This window comes from Triturus cristatus, chromosome 12, assembly GCF_964204655.1.
Source record: "Triturus cristatus chromosome 12, aTriCri1.1, whole genome shotgun sequence".
Taxonomy (NCBI): domain Eukaryota; kingdom Metazoa; phylum Chordata; class Amphibia; order Caudata; family Salamandridae; genus Triturus; species Triturus cristatus.
Genome location: NC_140595.1, coordinates 719,827,226 through 719,850,416, shown reverse-complemented (window position 1 = coordinate 719,850,416; position 23,191 = coordinate 719,827,226). Strand labels below are relative to the sequence as shown.

The 23,191-nt window shown below is 39.7% G+C and overlaps 6 non-coding genes across 6 annotated transcripts; all 6 read left to right on the top strand.

The window, feature by feature from the left end:
* Window positions 1-1,942: 1,942 nt before the first annotated feature.
* TRNAS-UGA (transfer RNA serine (anticodon UGA)) lies at window positions 1,943-2,024 on the top strand. Its single transcript has one exon. It is a non-coding gene; the product is annotated as a tRNA-Ser (tRNA).
* Window positions 2,025-5,931: 3,907 nt separating this feature from the next.
* Window positions 5,932-6,013, top strand: TRNAS-UGA (transfer RNA serine (anticodon UGA)). Its single transcript has one exon. It is a non-coding gene; the product is annotated as a tRNA-Ser (tRNA).
* A 3,907-nt stretch (window positions 6,014-9,920) lies between these two features.
* Window positions 9,921-10,002, top strand: TRNAS-UGA (transfer RNA serine (anticodon UGA)). The gene has a single exon. It is a non-coding gene; the product is annotated as a tRNA-Ser (tRNA).
* Window positions 10,003-13,909: 3,907 nt separating this feature from the next.
* Window positions 13,910-13,991, top strand: TRNAS-UGA (transfer RNA serine (anticodon UGA)). Its single transcript has one exon. It is a non-coding gene; the product is annotated as a tRNA-Ser (tRNA).
* Window positions 13,992-17,894: 3,903 nt separating this feature from the next.
* Window positions 17,895-17,976, top strand: TRNAS-UGA (transfer RNA serine (anticodon UGA)). Its single transcript has one exon. It is a non-coding gene; the product is annotated as a tRNA-Ser (tRNA).
* Window positions 17,977-21,883: 3,907 nt separating this feature from the next.
* Window positions 21,884-21,965, top strand: TRNAS-UGA (transfer RNA serine (anticodon UGA)). The gene has a single exon. It is a non-coding gene; the product is annotated as a tRNA-Ser (tRNA).
* The last annotated feature ends 1,226 nt before the right edge of the window (window positions 21,966-23,191 follow it).

Genomic DNA, 23,191 nt, shown 5'->3' with positions numbered 1-23,191 from the left:
TTAGGGATAAATTATATGTAATAAAAGGGGAGTTTAGGGCTTGGCAATTAGACTGGGACTCCCCTGGGAGACCCTTGAGTCTATGCCCAGAACCATAACTCTGCCAGTCGAGTACTTACCTAAAAGCCGATAACTCACTTCTCTTCCATAGGCTAACATTGACTGGTTCCACTTGGAAATTCTTCTAAGTGTGGAGTTTTGGAACTTTAAAATATGAATCTAAAATCAGCCGAACAACGAATTCTGATTTACTCACCTGTTATCAGGAGAGACCTCAGTGCTGCATCTTGTAGCTCAGTACTGACCCTGAAAAGTAATTTTAACCGTACTTACCAGTAACTCGAATTTTCTTCCATAGGATATCATTGCTTGCTTTTTGCTGACAAAGTTTCTAAGTGTCGATTTTTGAAACTTACAAATATTCTTTAAAAATCGTACCAATTGTGAAAACGTAATTGCTTACCTGTTTTAGATAGATGTCCCAGTACTGAGCCTAGGAGCCCAGCACTGAATTACCAAAGTAACGAGAATGTACTTTACCCGTAACTTGAATTTTCTTCCATAGGAAACCATTGACTGTTTTTCTGTAAAATTTCTTCTAAGTGTCGATTTTGCAAACTTATAAATATTCCTTAAAAATCGCTTGTATAACTTAAACGCAGTTTCTCAACTGCTTACAGGTGGTACTGTAGTGCTGGATCTAGGATCCAACACTGACATAGAAAATGTAACCATAACCCCACCTACCTGCTAAGTGAATTTCCTTCCATAGGATAACATTGGTAATTTGATCAGAAAAAATTTCTAAGTGTCAACTTTTAAAATAGCAAAATATTGCTTGAAAATCACAACAGTTACTAAAACGAATTTACTCACTTGTTTCCAAGAACTGTCCCAGGACTGAATCTAGGATCCAGTCCTGGATTTAGAAAAGTAATCCTGAAAGTAATTAATTGCATATAACTTAAAATTCCCATTGAGCTCAATGTATTATTGTATTTGAAATTGTGTTTCCTATTGCAATAAACTGTAACTATTACCTGCAAAAGTCAATTGCCTATTGCAAAGTTTTTAACTAAAGCATCTTATTCTGAGAAAGTATATTTTGATACCTATTGTTGGTTCTAAAATAAAACAACGATATATTTTTTATACAAACCATTGGCCTAGAGTTCAGTTCTTGAGTGTGTGAGACCATTTGCTGACTGAGTGTGTACAACAAATGCTTTACACTGTCCTCGGATACTGCCTTACTGCTCGAGCAAGCTACCACTTTAGAGAGTAAGGTTATATCAAACTTTAGCCTCTGTCAAACCTCTGGGCACTGAGGACTCTGTGCACACTGTACCTTTTTGGGAACAGTATATACAGAGCCACTTTCTCACAGTAGTGATAAAGTGATTAGAGTCCTAAGGCCAACATAAAGATAGAGCAAAACGTGAGGTGAAAAGCAAAAAGGTCGCTGGTAGGCCACCTTAAGGATGCCATGTCTAACAAAAATTAACTGAGGATTACGTGAGTAAAACATCAGGTTTCTCTACGGCATTTGGTGAGACAAGTGGGCCTTCTTTTATCTTCCATTCAAGCAATCTTTGACGGACCCATTTATTATAGAGCTCTTCAAGGATTAAAGATAAGGTACTTACAAAGGAGTCACAAATACTCAGAGATGGTAGACTTCTGTAATATGGGTCGTAGACTAAAAGCAGCGCAAAAACAGAGTGCAACATGGTCCAAAAAATTGAGTGCCACATGAGAGTTTGCATGCAAGCGTATCCTTTTACAGATCCAGAGATATACTCATGCAATTTTTGTTTTTAGGACAGAACGTGCATGATGAAAAAAACATTGTTTTTAAAAAGCGCATTGCAGAATATCAGTACTTTGATGTGGGACAACTTGAATACTTTCAAACAAAATATTTGCATGCAGCTTACAGTAAGTTGTTGTGGCCGAGTGGTTAAGGCGATGGACTTGAAATCCATTGGGGTCTCCCCGCGCAGGTTCGAATCCTGCCAACAACGAGAATCTTGTTATTATCGGCTACAATTTCAGAAGTTAACCTTTAGTATTTCTTCAATTTCAGTTTTATAAATAGGTGGCTTATTTTTGTGTCACTATTGCCTCTCCACATATTTATTATCGCTACCTCTTTCATGTCTTTGCTACATCTCTCTTCCTACTTTAGCACTGGTGTAAACGCTTCAAATTATTATACCATTGCTCTCTCAATCATACCTGGGCATGCACTTGAAACTTACTTTACCAATAAAAGATGCAAAGAGAGAAATAGAACAAAAGTGCTGGCTGGATTTGGCAAACACACTTCATAAAACTGCATTTTCTTTTTTATTCTCCCCCGTGTTACATGCTTAACCTCTCCCTATGTAATTTCTCTTAATCTGCTGTCCCAGGAAGAGAATTTCATCTACAGGCTCTTTCTGTGTTTTTTTCCTTAGTCTTTCTTTCCCTTTTCTTAGCTGTGTAACTGTTCCTTTACGCTCTCTATTTACGCGCCATTAATCTCATTTGAGCTCCTTGCTCCCGCTCCTGTTTTCTCCAACTCTCATACTGCCAGTTCTCTCTTTCTCTGTGGTTGGTGGCTAAAATCCAGAGCTTTCGAAGCCACGTGGTTTCTGCCTCTTGTTGTCAGACTTGAATTGGAAAAGGAACCATATTAACAAGCCTTTACCACTCACACACGGCGGAAGTTTATACTTTAATTCAGTGAGCTAAGAAAAGCGTGTTGTGGGTCCCCTACGAGCCATGGTGCTTGCTTCATCATGATTTGGAACCAGTCATTAGCCGCAGCTCTGCTAATGAGCCACTATGGTCAGTTTCAATAATTACTCAAAAACATGACCTTGCAGCCCGCCCTCAACTGTGTATTTATATTACTTTACTGCTGTTCGTGTGATTAGCTGGGAGGAGCTCACGGCGGCATCCTCCCTATAAAAGTGTAGATGGATCACTCCTTAACTCTTTCTTGCTTCACATACAAATGGCTTGAAAGGTGCAGGGAAGATGCAGGTCTAATAGACAGAATAGAAGGTCTGTGCCAAGTGGGTTTCTCTGCATTGGTGTCCCATCACAGGCCCGCAAGTGTAATGTGTTATCTTTGACTCCTGGCAGTTCACAAGCAGGCGGCCAGGAAACGGTTTCAGCCTATGAACCACTGAGGAGACGCAGCCTCTGTATGAGGAATGAGGAAGGAATGAATACATCCAGCCTATCACAGGAGCAGCCCTGAGTGTTACAAATTATAAATTCTCCATGTTAGTGTATGGCATTGACCCCATGTAGCTCGCCGTGATCGTATAGTGGTTAGTACTCTGTGTTGTGGCCGCATCAACCTTGGTTCGAATCCAAGTTACGGCATTGTGGTTGGCAATGTTACGGCAGTTGGGTTCTGCTTTTACAGAATTACCAAATGTACCAGAGGTTTAAATATTTAAACCATCTAACAACAAATTATTTAATTTAACATGATTATAAGCTGTAGCTATAATGTATTTACTTACATAAATTATCGTTCTGGAACCTATTGTGGGTGGAGGGGGAGCGGAGCTCACCCCCCAGGTGCAGTTGAGTAACCTGTGTTGTGGCTCTCTACAGGGAAGGCACAAATGTTGCTGTCACCCAGCCCAATCCAGACGTGTATTGGGGCCTGGTTTCAGGTAAATAGAGCAGTAAGTGCAGAGAAATGTTCACTCTCTAAAAGTGGCATTTCTAAAATAGTAAAGTTAAATCCAACCTCACCAGTAAGTAGGATTTTCAATAAATAAATAAAGCTACTCCTCTCCGTTATGGAATTACCAAATAAAAAGTATAGGGGAATACCCAATGCTAACCTATGAGAGAGGTAGACCTCACAGTAGTGAAAAATGAAATAGACTGTTTGGTACTTACAGGACATGCGAACCACCAAAGTACATATCTTATCTTTTACTTGCATAGCATCATGCACCTAGGACTGCCTAGGGCCTACCTTAGGGGTAAATTATATGTAATAAAAGGGGAGTTTAGGGCTTGGCAATTAGACTGGGACTCCCCTGGGAGACCCTTGAGTCTATGCCCAGAACCATAACTCTGCCAGTCGAGTACTTACCTAAAAGCCGATAACTCACTTCTCTTCCATAGGCTAACATTGACTGGTTCCACTTGGAAATTCTTCTAAGTGTGGAGTTTTGGAACTTTAAAATATTAATCTAAAATCAGCCGAACAACGAATTCTGATTTACTCACCTGTTATCAGGAGAGACCTCAGTGCTGCATCTTGTAGCTCAGTACTGACCCTGAAAAGTAATTTTAACCGTACTTACCAGTAACTCGAATTTTCTTCCATAGGATATCATTGCTTGCTTTTTGCTGACAAAGTTTCTAAGTGTCGATTTTTGAAACTTACAAATATTTTTTAAAAATCGTACCAATTGTGAAAACGTAATTGCTTACCTGTTTTAGATTGATGTCCCAGTACTGAGCCTAGGAGCCCAGCACTGAATTACCAAAGTAACGAGAATGTACTTTACCCGTAACTTGAATTTTCTTCCATAGGAAACCATTGACTGTTTTTCTGTAAAATTTCTTCTAAGTGTCGATTTTGCAAACTTATAAATATTCCTTAAAAATCGCTTGTATAACTTAAACACAGTTTCTCAACTGCTTACAGGTGGTACAGTAGTGCTGGATCTAGGATCCAACACTGACATAGAAAAAGTAACCATAACCCCACCTACCTGCTAAGTGAATTTCCTTCCATAGGATAACATTGGTAATTTGATCAGAAAAAATTTCTAAGTGTCAACTTTTAAAATAGCAAAATATTGCTTGAAAATCACAACAGTTACTAAAACGAATTTACTCACTTGTTTCCAAGAACTGTCCCAGGACTGAATCTAGGATCCAGTCCTGGATTTAGAAAAGTAATCCTGAAAGTAATTAATTGCATATAACTTAAAATTCCCTTTGAGCTCAATGTATTATTGTATTTGAAATTGTGTTTCCTATTGCAATAAACTGTAACTATTACCTGCAAAAGTCAATTGCCTATTGCAAAGTTTTTAACTAAAGCATCTTATTCTGAGAAAGTATATTTTGATACCTATTGTTGGTTCTAAAATAAAACAACGATATATTTTTTATACAAACCATTGGCCTAGAGTTCAGTTCTTGAGTGTGTGAGACCATTTGCTGACTGAGTGTGTACAACAAATGCTTTACACTGTCCTCGGATACTGCCTTACTGCTCGAGCAAGCTACCACTTTAGAGAGTAAGGTTATATCAAACTTTAGCCTCTGTCAAACCTCTGGGAACTGAGGACTCTGTGCACACTGTACCTTTTTGGGAACAGTATATACAGAGCCACTTTCTCACAGTAGTGATAAAGTGATTAGAGTCCTAAGGCCAACATAAAGATAGAGCAAAACGTGAGGTGAAAAGCAAAAAGGTCGCTGGTAGGCCACCTTAAGGATGCCATGTCTAACAAAAATTAACTGAGGATTACGTGAGTAAAACATCAGGTTTCTATACGGCATTTGGTGAGACAAGTGGGCCTTCTTTTATCTTCCATTCAAGCAATCTTTGACGGACCCATTTATTATAGAGCTCTTCAAGGATTAAAGATAAGGTACTTACAAAGGAGTCACAAATACTCAGAGATGGTAGACTTCTGTAATATGGGTCGTAGACTAAAAGCAGCGCAAAAACAGAGTGCAACATGGTCCAAAAAATTGAGTGCCACATGAGAGTTTGCATGCAAGCGTATCCTTTTACAGATCCAGAGATATACTCATGCAATTTTTGTTTTTAGGACAGAACGTGCATGATGAAAAAAACATTGTTTTTAAAAAGCGCATTGCAGAATATCAGTACTTTGATGTGGGACAACTTGAATACTTTCAAACAAAATATTTGCATGCAGCTTACAGTAAGTTGTTGTGGCCGAGTGGTTAAGGCGATGGACTTGAAATCCATTGGGGTCTCCCCGCGCAGGTTCGAATCCTGCCAACAACGAGAATCTTGTTATTATCGGCTACAATTTCAGAAGTTAACCTTTAGTATTTCTTCAATTTCAGTTTTATAAATAGGTGGCTTATTTTTGTGTCACTATTGCCTCTCCACATATTTATTATCGCTACCTCTTTCATGTCTTTGCTACATCTCTCTTCCTACTTTAGCACTGGTGTAAACGCTTCAAATTATTATACCATTGCTCTCTCAATCATACCTGGGCATGCACTTGAAACTTACTTTACCAATAAAAGATGCAAAGAGAGAAATAGAACAAAAGTGCTGGCTGGATTTGGCAAACACACTTCATAAAACTGCATTTTCTTTTTTATTCTCCCCCGTGTTACATGCTTAACCTCTCCCTATGTAATTTCTCTTAATCTGCTGTCCCAGGAAGAGAATTTCATCTACAGGCTCTTTCTGTGTTTTTTTCCTTAGTCTTTCTTTCCCTTTTCTTAGCTGTGTAACTGTTCCTTTACGCTCTCTATTTACGCGCCATTAATCTCATTTGAGCTCCTTGCTCCCGCTCCTGTTTTCTCCAACTCTCATACAGCCAGTTCTCTCTTTCTCTGTGGTTGGTGGCTAAAATCCAGAGCTTTCGAAGCCACGTGGTTTCTGCCTCTTGTTGTCAGACTTGAATTGGAAAAGGAACCATATTAACAAGCCTTTACCACTCACACACGGCGGAAGTTTATACTTTAATTCAGTGAGCTAAGAAAAGCGTGTTGTGGGTCCCCTATGAGCCATGGTGCTTGCTTCATCATGATTTGGAACCAGTCATTAGCCGCAGCTCTGCTAATGAGCCACTATGGTCAGTTTCAATAATTACTCAAAAACATGACCTTGCAGCCCGCCCTCAACTGTGTATTTATATTACTTTACTGCTGTTCGTGTGATTAGCTGGGAGGAGCTCACGGCGGCATCCTCCCTATAAAAGTGTAGATGGATCACTCCTTAACTCTTTCTTGCTTCACATACAAATGGCTTGAAAGGTGCAGGGAAGATGCAGGTCTAATAGACAGAATAGAAGGTCTGTGCCAAGTGGGTTTCTCTGCATTGGTGTCCCATCACAGGCCCGCAAGTGTAATGTGTTATCTTTGACTCCTGGCAGTTCACAAGCAGGCGGCCAGGAAACGGTTTCAGCCTATCAACCACTGAGGAGACGCAGCCTCTGTATGAGGAATGAGGAAGGAATGAATACATCCAGCCTATCACAGGAGCAGCCCTGAGTGTTCCAAATTATAAATTCTCCATGTTAGTGTATGGCATTGACCCCATGTAGCTCGCCGTGATCGTATAGTGGTTAGTACTCTGTGTTGTGTCCGCATCAACCTTGGTTCGAATCCAAGTTACGGCATTGTGGTTGGCAATGTTACGGCAGTTGGGTTCTGCTTTTACAGAATTACCAAATGTACCAGAGGTTTAAATATTTAAACCATCTAACAACAAATTATTTAATTTAACATGATTATAAGCTGTAGCTATAATGTATTTACTTACATAAATTATCGTTCTGGAACCTATTGTGGGTGGAGGGGGAGCGGAGCTCACCCCCCAGGTGCAGTTGAGTAACCTGTGTTGTGGCTCTCTACAGGGAAGGCACAAATGTTGCTGTCACCCAGCCCAATCCAGACGTGTATTGGGGCCTGGTTTCAGGTAAATAGAGCAGTAAGTGCAGAGAAATGTTCACTCTCTAAAAGTGGCATTTCTAAAATAGTAAAGTTAAATCCAACCTCACCAGTAAGTAGGATTTTCAATAAATAAATAAAGCTACTCCTCTCCGATATGGAATTACCAAATAAAAAGTATAGGGGAATACCCAATGCTAACCTATGAGAGAGGTAGACCTCACAGTAGTGAAAAATGAAATAGACTGTTTGGTACTTACAGGACATGCGAACCACCAAAGTACATATCTTATCTTTTACTTGCATAGCATCATGCACCTAGGACTGCCTAGGGCCTACCTTAGGGGTAAATTATATGTAATAAAAGGGGAGTTTAGGGCTTGGCAATTAGACTGGGACTCCCCTGGGAGACCCTTGAGTCTATGCCCAGAACCATAACTCTGCCAGTCGAGTACTTACCTAAAAGCCGATAACTCACTTCTCTTCCATAGGCTAACATTGACTGGTTCCACTTGGAAATTCTTCTAAGTGTGGAGTTTTGGAACTTTAAAATATTAATCTAAAATCAGCCGAACAACGAATTCTGATTTACTCACCTGTTATCAGGAGAGACCTCAGTGCTGCATCTTGTAGCTCAGTACTGACCCTGAAAAGTAATTTTAACCGTACTTACCAGTAACTCGAATTTTCTTCCATAGGATATCATTGCTTGCTTTTTGCTGACAAAGTTTCTAAGTGTCGATTTTTGAAACTTACAAATATTCTTTAAAAATCGTACCAATTGTGAAAACGTAATTGCTTACCTGTTTTAGATAGATGTCCCAGTACTGAGCCTAGGAGCCCAGCACTGAATTACCAAAGTAACGAAAATGTACTTTACCCGTAACTTGAATTTTCTTCCATAGGAAACCATTGACTGTTTTTCTGTAAAATTTCTTCTAAGTGTCGATTTTGCAAACTTATAAATATTCCTTAAAAATCGCTTGTATAACTTAAACGCAGTTTCTCAACTGCTTACAGGTGGTACAGTAGTGCTGGATCTAGGATCCAACACTGACATAGAAAAAGTAACCATAACCCCACCTACCTGCTAAGTGAATTTCCTTCCATAGGATAACATTGGTAATTTGATCAGAAAAAATTTCTAAGTGTCAACTTTTAAAATAGCAAAATATTGCTTGAAAATCACAACAGTTACTAAAACGAATTTACTCACTTGTTTCCAAGAACTGTCCCAGGACTGAATCTAGGATCCAGTCCTGGATTTAGAAAAGTAATCCTGAAAGTAATTAATTGCATATAACTTAAAATTCCCATTGAGCTCAATGTATTATTGTATTTGAAATTGTGTTTCCTATTGCAATAAACTGTAACTATTACCTGCAAAAGTCAATTGCCTATTGCAAAGTTTTTAACTAAAGCATCTTATTCTGAGAAAGTATATTTTGATACCTATTGTTGGTTCTAAAATAAAACAACGATATATTTTTTATACAAACCATTGGCCTAGAGTTCAGTTCTTGAGTGTGTGAGACCATTTGCTGACTGAGTGTGTACAACAAATGCTTTACACTGTCCTCGGATACTGCCTTACTGCTCGAGCAAGCTACCACTTTAGAGAGTAAGGTTATATCAAACTTTAGCCTCTGTCAAACCTCTGGGCACTGAGGACTCTGTGCACACTGTACCTTTTTGGGAACAGTATATACAGAGCCACTTTCTCACAGTAGTGATAAAGTGATTAGAGTCCTAAGGCCAACATAAAGATAGAGCAAAACGTGAGGTGAAAAGCAAAAAGGTCGCTGGTAGGCCACCTTAAGGATGCCATGTCTAACAAAAATTAACTGAGGATTACGTGAGTAAAACATCAGGTTTCTCTACGGCATTTGGTGAGACAAGTGGGCCTTCTTTTATCTTCCATTCAAGCAATCTTTGACGGACCCATTTATTATAGAGCTCTTCAAGGATTAAAGATAAGGTACTTACAAAGGAGTCACAAATACTCAGAGATGGTAGACTTCTGTAATATGGGTCGTAGACTAAAAGCAGCGCAAAAACAGAGTGCAACAGGGTCCAAAAAATTGAGTGCCACATGAGAGTTTGCATGCAAGCGTATCCTTTTACAGATCCAGAGATATACTCATGCAATTTTTGTTTTTAGGACAGAACGTGCATGATGAAAAAAACATTGTTTTTAAAAAGCGCATTGCAGAATATCAGTACTCTGATGTGGGACAACTTGAATACTTTCAAACAAAATATTTGCATGCAGCTTACAGTAAGTTGTTGTGGCCGAGTGGTTAAGGTGATGGACTTGAAATCCATTGGGGTCGCCCTGCGCAGGTTCGAATCCTGCCAACAACGAAAATCTTGTTATTATCGGCTACAATTTCAGAAGTTAACCTTTAGTATTTCTTCAATTTCAGTTTTATAAATAGGTGGCTTATTTTTGTGTCACTATTGCCTCTCCACATATTTATTATCACTACCTCTTTCATGTCTTTGCTACATCTCTCTTCCTACTTTAGCACTGGTGTAAACGCTTCAAATTATTATACCATTGCTCTCTCAATCATACCTGGGCATGCACTTGAAACTTACTTTACCAATAAAAGATGCAAAGAGAGAAATAGAACAAAAGTGCTGGCTGGATTTGGCAAACACACTTCATAAAACTGCATTTTCTTTTTTATTCTCCCCCGTGTTACATGCTTAACCTCTCCCTATGTAATTTCTCTTAATCTGCTGTCCCAGGAAGAGAATTTCATCTACAGGCTCTTTCTGTGTTTTTTTCCTTAGTCTTTCTTTCCCTTTTCTTAGCTGTGTAACTGTTCCTTTACGCTCTCTATTTACGCGCCATTAATCTCATTTGAGCTCCTTGCTCCCGCTCCTGTTTTCTCCAACTCTCATACAGCCAGTTCTCTCTTTCTCTGTGGTTGGTGGCTAAAATCCAGAGCTTTCGAAGCCACGTGGTTTCTGCCTCTTGTTGTCAGACTTGAATTGGAAAAGGAACCATATTAACAAGCCTTTACCACTCACACACGGCGGAAGTTTATACTTTAATTCAGTGAGCTAAGAAAAGCGTGTTGTGGGTCCCCTATGAGCCATGGTGCTTGCTTCATCATGATTTGGAACCAGTCATTAGCCGCAGCTCTGCTAATGAGCCACTATGGTCAGTTTCAATAATTACTCAAAAACATGACCTTGCAGCCCGCCCTCAACTGTGTATTTATATTACTTTACTGCTGTTCGTGTGATTAGCTGGGAGGAGCTCACGGCGGCATCCTCCCTATAAAAGTGTAGATGGATCACTCCTTAACTCTTTCTTGCTTCACATACAAATGGCTTGAAAGGTGCAGGGAAGATGCAGGTCTAATAGACAGAATAGAAGGTCTGTGCCAAGTGGGTTTCTCTGCATTGGTGTCCCATCACAGGCCCGCAAGTGTAATGTGTTATCTTTGACTCCTGGCAGTTCACAAGCAGGCGGCCAGGAAACGGTTTCAGCCTATCAACCACTGAGGAGACGCAGCCTCTGTATGAGGAATGAGGAAGGAATGAATACATCCAGCCTATCACAGGAGCAGCCCTGAGTGTTCCAAATTATAAATTCTCCATGTTAGTGTATGGCATTGACCCCATGTAGCTCGCCGTGATCGTATAGTGGTTAGTATTCTGTGTTGTGTCCGCATCAACCTTGGTTCGAATCCAAGTTACGGCATTGTGGTTGGCAATGTTACGGCAGTTGGGTTCTGCTTTTACAGAATTACCAAATGTACCAGAGGTTTAAATATTTAAACCATCTAACAACAAATTATTTAATTTAACATGATTATAAGCTGTAGCTATAATGTATTTACTTACATAAATTATCGATCTGGAACCTATTGTGGGTGGAGGGGGAGCGGAGCTCACCCCCCAGGTGCAGTTGAGTAACCTGTGTTGTGGCTCTCTACAGGGAAGGCACAAATGTTGCTGTCACCCAGCCCAATCCAGACGTGTATTGGGGCCTGGTTTCAGGTAAATAGAGCAGTAAGTGCAGAGAAATGTTCACTCTCTAAAAGTGGCATTTCTAAAATAGTAAAGTTAAATCCAACCTCACCAGTAAGTAGGATTTTCAATAAATAAATAAAGCTACTCCTCTCCGATATGGAATTACCAAATAAAAAGTATAGGGGAATACCCAATGCTAACCTATGAGAGAGGTAGACCTCACAGTAGTGAAAAATGAAATAGACTGTTTGGTACTTACAGGACATGCGAACCACCAAAGTACATATCTTATCTTTTACTTGCATAGCATCATGCACCTAGGACTGCCTAGGGCCTACCTTAGGGGTAAATTATATGTAATAAAAGGGGAGTTTAGGGCTTGGCAATTAGACTGGGACTCCCCTGGGAGACCCTTGAGTCTATGCCCAGAACCATAACTCTGCCAGTCGAGTACTTACCTAAAAGCCGATAACTCACTTCTCTTCCATAGGCTAACATTGACTGGTTCCACTTGGAAATTCTTCTAAGTGTGGAGTTTTGGAACTTTAAAATATTAATCTAAAATCAGCCGAACAACGAATTCTGATTTACTCACCTGTTATCAGGAGAGACCTCAGTGCTGCATCTTGTAGCTCAGTACTGACCCTGAAAAGTAATTTTAACCGTACTTACCAGTAACTCGAATTTTCTTCCATAGGATATCATTGCTTGCTTTTTGCTGACAAAGTTTCTAAGTGTCGATTTTTGAAACTTACAAATATTCTTTAAAAATCGTACCAATTGTGAAAACGTAATTGCTTACCTGTTTTAGATAGATGTCCCAGTACTGAGCCTAGGAGCCCAGCACTGAATTACCAAAGTAACGAAAATGTACTTTACCCGTAACTTGAATTTTCTTCCATAGGAAACCATTGACTGTTTTTCTGTAAAATTTCTTCTAAGTGTCGATTTTGCAAACTTATAAATATTCCTTAAAAATCGCTTGTATAACTTAAACGCAGTTTCTCAACTGCTTACAGGTGGTACAGTAGTGCTGGATCTAGGATCCAACACTGACATAGAAAAAGTAACCATAACCCCACCTACCTGCTAAATGAATTTCCTTCCATAGGATAACATTGGTAATTTGATCAGAAAAAATTTCTAAGTGTCAACTTTTAAAATAGCAAAATATTGCTTGAAAATCACAACAGTTACTAAAACGAATTTACTCACTTGTTTCCAAGAACTGTCCCAGGACTGAATCTAGGATCCAGTCCTGGATTTAGAAAAGTAATCCTGAAAGTAATTAATTGCATATAACTTAAAATTCCCATTGAGCTCAATGTATTATTGTATTTGAAATTGTGTTTCCTATTGCAATAAACTGTAACTATTACCTGCAAAAGTCAATTGCCTATTGCAAAGTTTTTAACTAAAGCATCTTATTCTGAGAAAGTATATTTTGATACCTATTGTTGGTTCTAAAATAAAACAACGATATATTTTTTATACAAACCATTGGCCTAGAGTTCAGTTCTTGAGTGTGTGAGACCATTTGCTGACTGAGTGTGTACAACAAATGCTTTACACTGTCCTCGGATACTGCCTTACTGCTCGAGCAAGCTACCACTTTAGAGAGTAAGGTTATATCAAACTTTAGCCTCTGTCAAACCTCTGGGCACTGAGGACTCTGTGCACACTGTACCTTTTTGGGAACAGTATATACAGAGCCACTTTCTCACAGTAGTGATAAAGTGATTAGAGTCCTAAGGCCAACATAAAGATAGAGCAAAACGTGAGGTGAAAAGCAAAAAGGTCGCTGGTAGGCCACCTTAAGGATGCCATGTCTAACAAAAATTAACTGAGGATTACGTGAGTAAAACATCAGGTTTCTCTACGGCATTTGGTGAGACAAGTGGGCCTTCTTTTATCTTCCATTCAAGCAATCTTTGACGGACCCATTTATTATAGAGCTCTTCAAGGATTAAAGATAAGGTACTTACAAAGGAGTCACAAATACTCAGAGATGGTAGACTTCTGTAATATGGGTCGTAGACTAAAAGCAGCGCAAAAACAGAGTGCAACAGGGTCCAAAAAATTGAGTGCCACATGAGAGTTTGCATGCAAGCGTATCCTTTTACAGATCCAGAGATATACTCATGCAATTTTTGTTTTTAGGACAGAACGTGCATGATGAAAAAAACATTGTTTTTAAAAAGCGCATTGCAGAATATCAGTACTCTGATGTGGGACAACTTGAATACTTTCAAACAAAATATTTGCATGCAGCTTACAGTAAGTTGTTGTGGCCGAGTGGTTAAGGTGATGGACTTGAAATCCATTGAGGTCGCCCTGCGCAGGTTCGAATCCTGCCAACAACGAGAATCTTGTTATTATCGGCTACAATTTCAGAAGTTAACCTTTAGTATTTCTTCAATTTCAGTTTTATAAATAGGTGGCTTATTTTTGTGTCACTATTGCCTCTCCACATATTTATTATCACTACCTCTTTCATGTCTTTGCTACATCTCTCTTCCTACTTTAGCACTGGTGTAAACGCTTCAAATTATTATACCATTGCTCTCTCAATCATACCTGGGCATGCACTTGAAACTTACTTTACCAATAAAAGATGCAAAGAGAGAAATAGAACAAAAGTGCTGGCTGGATTTGGCAAACACACTTCATAAAACTGCATTTTCTTTTTTATTCTCCCCCGTGTTACATGCTTAACCTCTCCCTATGTAATTTCTCTTAATCTGCTGTCCCAGGAAGAGAATTTCATCTACAGGCTCTTTCTGTGTTTTTTTCCTTAGTCTTTCTTTCCCTTTTCTTAGCTGTGTAACTGTTCCTTTACGCTCTCTATTTACGCGCCATTAATCTCATTTGAGCTCCTTGCTCCCGCTCCTGTTTTCTCCAACTCTCATACTGCCAGTTCTCTCTTTCTCTGTGGTTGGTGGCTAAAATCCAGAGCTTTCGAAGCCACGTGGTTTCTGCCTCTTGTTGTCAGACTTGAATTGGAAAAGGAACCATATTAACAAGCCTTTACCACTCACACACGGCGGAAGTTTATACTTTAATTCAGTGAGCTAAGAAAAGCGTGTTGTGGGTCCCCTACGAGCCATGGTGCTTGCTTCATCATGATTTGGAACCAGTCATTAGCCGCAGCTCTGCTAATGAGCCACTGAGGTCAGTTTCAATAATTACTCAAAAACATGACCTTGCAGCCCGCCCTCAACTGTGTATTTATATTACTTTACTGCTGTTCGTGTGATTAGCTGGGAGGAGCTCACGGCGGCATCCTCCCTATAAAAGTGTAGATGGATCACTCCTTAACTCTTTCTTGCTTCACATACAAATGGCTTGAAAGGTGCAGGGAAGATGCTGGTCTAATAGACATAATAGAAGGTCTGTGCCAAGTTGGTTTCTCTGCATTGGTGTCCCATCACAGGCCCGCAAGTGTAATGTGTTATCTTTGACTCCTGGCAGTTCACAAGCAGGCGGCCAGGAAACGGTTTCAGCCTATCAACCACTGAGGAGACGCAGCCTCTGTATGAGGAATGAGGAAGGAATGAATACATCCAGCCTATCACAGGAGCAGCCCTGAGTGTTCCAAATTATAAATTCTCCATGTTAGTGTATGGCATTGACCCCATGTAGCTCGCCGTGATCGTATAGTAGTACTCTGCGTTGTGGCCGCAGCAACCTTGGTTCGAATCCAAGTCACGGCATTGTGGTTGGCAATGTTACGGCAGTTGGGTTCTGCTTTTACAGAATTACCAAATGTACCAGAGGTTTAAATATTTAAACCATCTAACAACAAAATATTTAATTTAACATGATTATAAGCTGTAGCTATAATGTATTTACTTACATAAATTATCGTTCTTGAACCTATTGTGGGTGGAGGGGGAGCGGAGCTCACCCCCCAGGTGCAGTTGAGTAACCTGTGTTGGGGCTCTCTACAGGGAAGGCACAAATGTTGCTGTCACCCAGCCCAATCCAGACGTGTATTGGGGCCTGGTTTCAGGTAAATAGAGCAGTAAGTGCAGAGAAATGTTCACTCTCTAAAAGTGGCATTTCTAAAATAGTAAAGTTAAATCCAACCTCACCAGTAAGTAGGATTTTCAATAAATAAATAAAGCTACTCCTCTCCGATATGGAATTACCAAATAAAAAGTATAGGGGAATACCCAATGCTAACCTATGAGAGAGGTAGACCTCACAGTAGTGAAAAATGAAATAGACTGTTTGGTACTTACAGGACATGCAAACCACCAAAGTACATATCTTATCTTTTACTTGCATAGCATCATGCACCTAGGACTACCTAGGGCCTACCTTAGGGGTAAATTATATGTAATAAAAGGGGAGTTTAGGGCTTGGCAAGTAGACTGGGACTCCCCTGGGAGACCCTTGAGTCTATGCCCAGAACCATAACTCTGCCAGTCGAGTACTTACCTAAAAGCCGATAACTCACTTCTCTTCCATAGGCTAACATTGACTGGTTCCACTTGGAATTTCTTCTAAGTGTGGAGTTTTGGAACTTTAAAATATTCATCTAAAATCAGCCGAACAACGAATTCTGATTTACTCACCTGTTATCAGGAGAGACCTCAGTGCTGCATCTTGTAGCTCAGTACTGACCCTGAAAAGTAATTTTAACCGTACTTACCAGTAACTCGAATTTTCTTCCATAGGATATCATTGCTTGCTTTTTGCTGACAAAGTTTCTAATTGTCGATTTTTGAAACTTACAAATATTCTTTAAAAATCGTACCAATTGTGAAAACGTAATTGCTTACCTATTTTAGATAGATGTCCCAGTACTGAGCCTAGGAGCCCAGCACTGAATTACCAAAGTAACGAGAATGTACTTTACCCGTAACTTGAATTTTCTTCCATAGGAAACCATTGACTGTTTTTCTGTAAAATTTCTTCTAAGTGTCGATTTTGCAAACTTATAAATATTCCTTAAAAATCGCTTGTATAACTTAAACGCAGTTTCTCAACTGCTTACAGGTGGTACAGTAGTGCTGGATCTAGGATCCAACACTGACATAGAAAAAGTAACCATAACCCCACCTACCTGCTAAGTGAATTTCCTTCCATAGGATAACATTGGTAATTTGATCAGAAAAAATTTCTAAGTGTCAACTTTTAAAATAGCAAAATATTGCTTGAAAATCACAACAGTTACTAAAACGAATTTACTCACTTGTTTCCAAGAACTGTCCCAGGACTGAATCTAGGATCCAGTCCTGGATTTAGAAAATCAATCCTGAAAGTAAATAATTGCATATAACTTAAAATTCCCATTGAGCTCAATGTATTATTGTATTTGAAATTGTGTTTCCTATTGCAATAAACTGTAACTATTACCTGCAAAAGTCAATTGCCTATTGCAAAGTTTTTAACTAAAGCATCTTATTCTGAGAAAGTATATTTTGATACCTATTGTTGGTTCTAAAATAAAACAACGATATATTTTTTATACAAACCATTGGCCTAGAGTTCAGTTCTTGAGTGTGTGAGACCATTTGCTGACTGAGTGTGTACAACAAATGCTTTACACTGTCCTCGGATACTGCCTTACTGCTCGAGCAAGCTACCACTTTAGAGAGTAAGGTTATATCAAACTTTAGCCTCTGTCAAACCTCTGGGCACTGAGGACTCTGTGCACACTGTACCTTTTTGGGAACAGTATATACAGAGCCACTTTCTCACAGTAGTGATAAAGTGATTAGAGTCCTAAGGCCAACATAAAGATAGAGCAAAACGTGAGGTGAAAAGCAAAAAGGTCGCTGGTAGGCCACCTTAAGGATGCCATGTCTAACAAAAATTAACTGAGGATTACGTGAGTAAAACATCAGGTTTCTCTACGGCATTTGGTGAGACAAGTGGGCCTTCTTTTATCTTCCATTCAAGCAATCTTTGACGGACCCATTTATTATAGAGCTCTTCAAGGATTAAAGATAAGGTACTTACAAAGGAGTCACAAATACTCAGAGATGGTAGACTTCTGTAATATGGGTCGTAGACTAAAAGCAGCGCAAAAACAGAGTGCAACAGGGTCCAAAAAATTGAGTGCCACATGAGAGTTTGCATGCAAGCGTATCCTTTTACAGATCCAGAGATATACTCATGCAATTTTTGTTTTTAGGACAGAACGTGCATGATGAAAAAAACATTGTTTTTAAAAAGCGCATTGCAGAATATCAGTACTCTGATGTGGGACAACTTGAATAGTTTCAAACAAAATATTTGCATGCAGCTTACAGTGAGTTGTTGTGGCCGAGTGGTTAAGGCGATGGACTTGAAATCCATTGGGGTTGCCCTGCGCAGGTTCGAATCCTGCCAACAACGAGAATCTTGTTATTATCGGCTACAATTTCAGAAGTTAACCTTTAGTATTTCTTCAATTTCAGTTTTATAAATAGGTGGCTTATTTTTGTGTCACTATTGCCTCTCCACATATTTATTATCACTACCTCTTTCATGTCTTTGCTACATCTCTCTTCCTACTTTAGCACTGGTGTAAACGCTTCAAATTATTATACCATTGCTCTCTCAATCATACCTGGGCATGCACTTGAAACTTACTTTACCAATAAAAGATGCAAAGAGAGAAATAGAACAAAAGTGCTGGCTGGATTTGGCAAACACACTTCATAAAACTGCATTTTCTTTTTTATTCTCCCCCGTGTTACATGCTTAACCTCTCCCTATGTAATTTCTCTTAATCTGCTGTCCCAGGAAGAGAATTTCATCTACAGGCTCTTTCTGTGTTTTTTTCCTTAGTCTTTCTTTCCCTTTTCTTAGCTGTGTAACTGTTCCTTTACGCTCTCTATTTACGCGCCATTAATCTCATTTGAGCTCCTTGCTCCCGCTCCTGTTTTCTCCAACTCTCATACTGCCAGTTCTCTCTTTCTCTGTGGTTGGTGGCTAAAATCCAGAGCTTTCGAAGCCACGTGGTTTCTGCCTCTTGTTGTCAGACTTGAATTGGAAAAGGAACCATATTAACAAGCCTTTACCACTCACACACGGCGGAAGTTTATACTTTAATTCAGTGAGCTAAGAAAAGCGTGTTGTGGGTCCCCTACGAGCCATGGTGCTTGCTTCATCATGATTTGGAACCAGTCATTAGCCGCAGCTCTGCTAATGAGCCACTGAGGTCAGTTTCAATAATTACTCAAAAACATGACCTTGCAACCCGCCCTCAACTGTGTATTTATATTACTTTACTGCTGTTCGTGTGATTAGCTGGGAGGAGCTCACGGCGGCATCCTCCCTATAAAAGTGTGGATGGATCACTCCTTAACTCTTTCTTGCTTCACATACAAATGGCTTGAAAGGTGCAGGGAAGATGCAGGTCTAATAGACAGACTAGAAGGTCTGTGCCAAGTGGGTTTCTCTGCATTGGTGTCCCATCACAGGCCCGCAAGTGTAATGTGTTATCTTTGACTCCTGGCAGTTCACAAGCAGGCGGCCAGGAAACGGTTTCAGCCTATCAACCACTGAGGAGACGCAGCCTCTGTATGAGGAATGAGGAAGGAATGAATACATCCAGCCTATCACAGGAGCAGCCCTGAGTGTTCCAAATTATAAATTCTCCATGTTAGTGTATGGCATTGATCCCATGTAGCTCGCCGTGATCGTATAGTGGTTAGTACTCTGTGTTGTGGCCGCATCAACCTTGGTTCGAATCCAAGTTACGGCATTGTGGTTGGCAATGTTACGGCAGTTGGGTTCTGCTTTTACAGAATTACCAAATGTACCAGGGGTTTAAATATTTAAACCATCTAACAACAAATTATTTAATTTAACATGATTATAAGCTGTAGCTATAATGTATTTACTTACATAAATTATCGTTCTGGAACCTATTGTGGGTGGAGGGGGAGCGGAGCTCACCCCCCAGGTGCAGTTGAGTAACCTGTGTTGTGGCTCTCTACAGGGAAGGCACAAATGTTGCTGTCACCCAGCCCAATCCAGACGTGTATTGGGGCCTGGTTTCAGGTAAATAGAGCAGTAAGTGCAGAGAAATGTTCACTCTCTAAAAGTGGCATTTCTAAAATAGTAAAGTTAAATCCAACCTCACCAGTAAGTAGGATTTTCAATAAATAAATAAAGCTACTCCTCTCCGATATGGAATTACCAATTAAAAAGTATAGGGGAATACCCAATGCTAACCTATGAGAGAGGTAGACCTCACAGTAGTGAAAAATGAAATAGACTGTTTGGTACTTACAGGACATGCGAACCACCAAAGTACATATCTTATCTTTTACTTGCATAGCATCATGCACCTAGGACTGCCTAGGGCCTACCTTAGGGGTAAATTATATGTAATAAAAGGGGAGTTTAGGGCTTGGCAATTAGACTGGGACTCCCCTGGGAGACCCTTGAGTCTATGCCCAGAACCATAACTCTACCAGTCGAGTACTTACCTAAAAGCTGATAACTCACTTCTCTTCCATAGGCTAACATTGACTGGTTCCACTTGGAAATTCTTCTAAGTGTGGAGTTTTGGAACTTTAAAATATTAATCTAAAATCAGCCGAACAACGAATTCTGATTTACTCACCTGTTATCAGGAGAGACCTCAGTGCTGCATCTTGTAGCTCAGTACTGACCCTGAAAAGTAATTTTAACCGTACTTACCAGTAACTCGAATTTTCTTCCATAGGATATCACTGCTTGCTTTTTGCTGACAAAGTTTCTAAGTGTCGATTTTTGAAACTTACAAATATTCTTTAAAAATCGTACCAATTGTGAAAACGTAATTGCTTACCTGTTTTAGATAGATGTCCCAGTACTGAGCCTAGGAGCCCAGCACTGAATTACCAAAGTAACGAGAATGTACTTTACCCGTAACTTGAATTTTCTTCCATAGGAAACCATTGACTGTTTTTCTGTAAAATTTCTTCTAAGTGTCGATTTTGCAAACTTATAAATATTCCTTAAAAATCGCTTGTATAACTTAAACGCAGTTTCTCAACTGCTTACAGGTGGTACAGTAGTGCTGGATCTAGGATCCAACACTGACATAGAAAAAGTAACCATAACCCCACCTACCTGCTAAGTGAATTTCCTTCCATAGGATAACATTGGTAATTTGATCAGAAAAAATTTCTAAGTGTCAACTTTTAAAATAGCAAAATATTGCTTGAAAATCACAACAGTTACTAAAACGAATTTACTCACTTGTTTCCAAGAACTGTCCCAGGACTGAATCTAGGATCCAGTCCTGGATTTAGAAAAGTAATCCTGAAAGTAATTAATTGCATATAACTTAAAATTCCCATTGAGCTCAATGTATTATTGTATTTGAAATTGTGTTTCCTATTGCAATAAACTGTAACTATTACCTGCAAAAGTCAATTGCCTATTGCAAAGTTTTTAACTAAAGCATCTTATTCTGAGAAAGTATATTTTGATACCTATTGTTGGTTCTAAAATAAAACAACGATATATTTTTTATACAAACCATTGGCCTAGAGTTCAGTTCTTGAGTGTGTGAGACCATTTGCTGACTGAGTGTGTACAACAAATGCTTTACACTGTCCTCGGATACTGCCTTACTGCTCGAGCAAGCTACCACTTTAGAGAGTAAGGTTATATCAAACTTTAGCCTCTGTCAAACCTCTGGGCACTGAGGACTCTGTGCACACTGTACCTTTTTGGGAACAGTATATACAGAGCCACTTTCTCACAGTAGTGATAAAGTGATTAGAGTCCTAAGGCCAACATAAAGATAGAGCAAAACGTGAGGTGAAAAGCAAAAAGGTCGCTGGTAGGCCACCTTAAGGATGCCATGTCTAACAAAAATTAACTGAGGATTACGTGAGTAAAACATCAGGTTTCTCTACGGCATTTGGTGAGACAAGTGGGCCTTCTTTTATCTTCCATTCAAGCAATCTTTGACGGACCCATTTATTATAGAGCTCTTCAAGGATTAAAGATAAGGTACTTACAAAGGAGTCACAAATACTCAGAGATGGTAGACTTCTGTAATATGGGTCGTAGACTAAAAGCAGCGCAAAAACAGAGTGCAACATGGTCCAAAAAATTGAGTGCCACATGAGAGTTTGCATGCAAGCGTATCCTTTTACAGATCCAGAGATATACTCATGCAATTTTTGTTTTTAGGACAGAACGTGCATGATGAAAAAAACATTGTTTTTAAAAAGCGCATTGCAGAATATCAGTACTTTGATGTGGGACAACTTGAATACTTTCAAACAAAATATTTGCATGCAGCTTACAGTAAGTTGTTGTGGCCGAGTGGTTAAGGCGATGGACTTGAAATCCATTGGGGTCTCCCCGCGCAGATTCGAATCCTGCCAACAACGAGAATCTTGTTATTATCGGCTACAATTTCAGAAGTTAACCTTTAGTATTTCTTCAATTTCAGTTTTATAAATAGGTGGCTTATTTTTGTGTCACTATTGCCTCTCCACATATTTATTATCGCTACCTGTTTCATGTCTTTGCTACATCTCTCTTCCTACTTTAGCACTGGTGTAAACGCTTCAAATTATTATACCATTGCTCTCTCAATCATACCTGGGCATGCACTTGAAACTTACTTTACCAATAAAAGATGCAAAGAGAGAAATAGAACAAAAGTGCTGGCTGGATTTGGCAAACACACTTCATAAAACTGCATTTTCTTTTTTATTCTCCACCGTGTTACATGCTTAACCTCTCCCTATGTAATTTCTCTTAATCTGCTGTCCCAGGAAGAGAATTTCATCTACAGGCTCTTTCTGTGTTTTTTTCCTTAGTCTTTCTTTCCCTTTTCTTAGCTGTGTAACTGTTCCTTTACGCTCTCTATTTACGCGCCATTAATCTCATTTGAGCTCCTTGCTCCCGCTCCTGTTTTCTCCAACTCTCATACTGCCAGTTCTCTCTTTCTCTGTGGTTGGTGGCTAAAATCCAGAGCTTTCGAAGCCACGTGGTTTCTGCCTCTTGTTGTCAGACTTGAATTGGAAAAGGAACCATATTAACAAGCCTTTACCACTCACACACGGCGGAAGTTTATACTTTAATTCAGTGAGCTAAGAAAAGCGTGTTGTGGGTCCCCTGCGAGCCATGGTGCTTGCTTCATCATGATTTGGAACCAGTCATTAGCCGCAGCTCTGCTAATGAGCCACTATGGTCAGTTTCAATAATTACTCAAAAACATGACCTTGCAGCCCGCCCTCAACTGTGTATTTATATTACTTTACTGCTGTTCGTGTGATTAGCTGGGAGGAGCTCACGGCGGCATCCTCCCTATAAAAGTGTAGATGGATCACTCCTTAACTCTTTCTTGCTGCACATACAAATGGCTTGAAAGGTGCAGGGAAGATGCAGGTCTAATAGACAGAATAGAAGGTCTGTGCCAAGTGGGTTTCTCTGCATTGGTGTCCCATCACAGGCCCGCAAGTGTAATGTGTTATCTTTGACTCCTGGCAGTTCACAAGCAGGCGGCCAGGAAACGGTTTCAGCCTATCAACCACTGAGGAGACGCAGCCTCTGTATGAGGAATGAGGAAGGAATGAATACATCCAGCCTATCACAGGAGCAGCCCTGA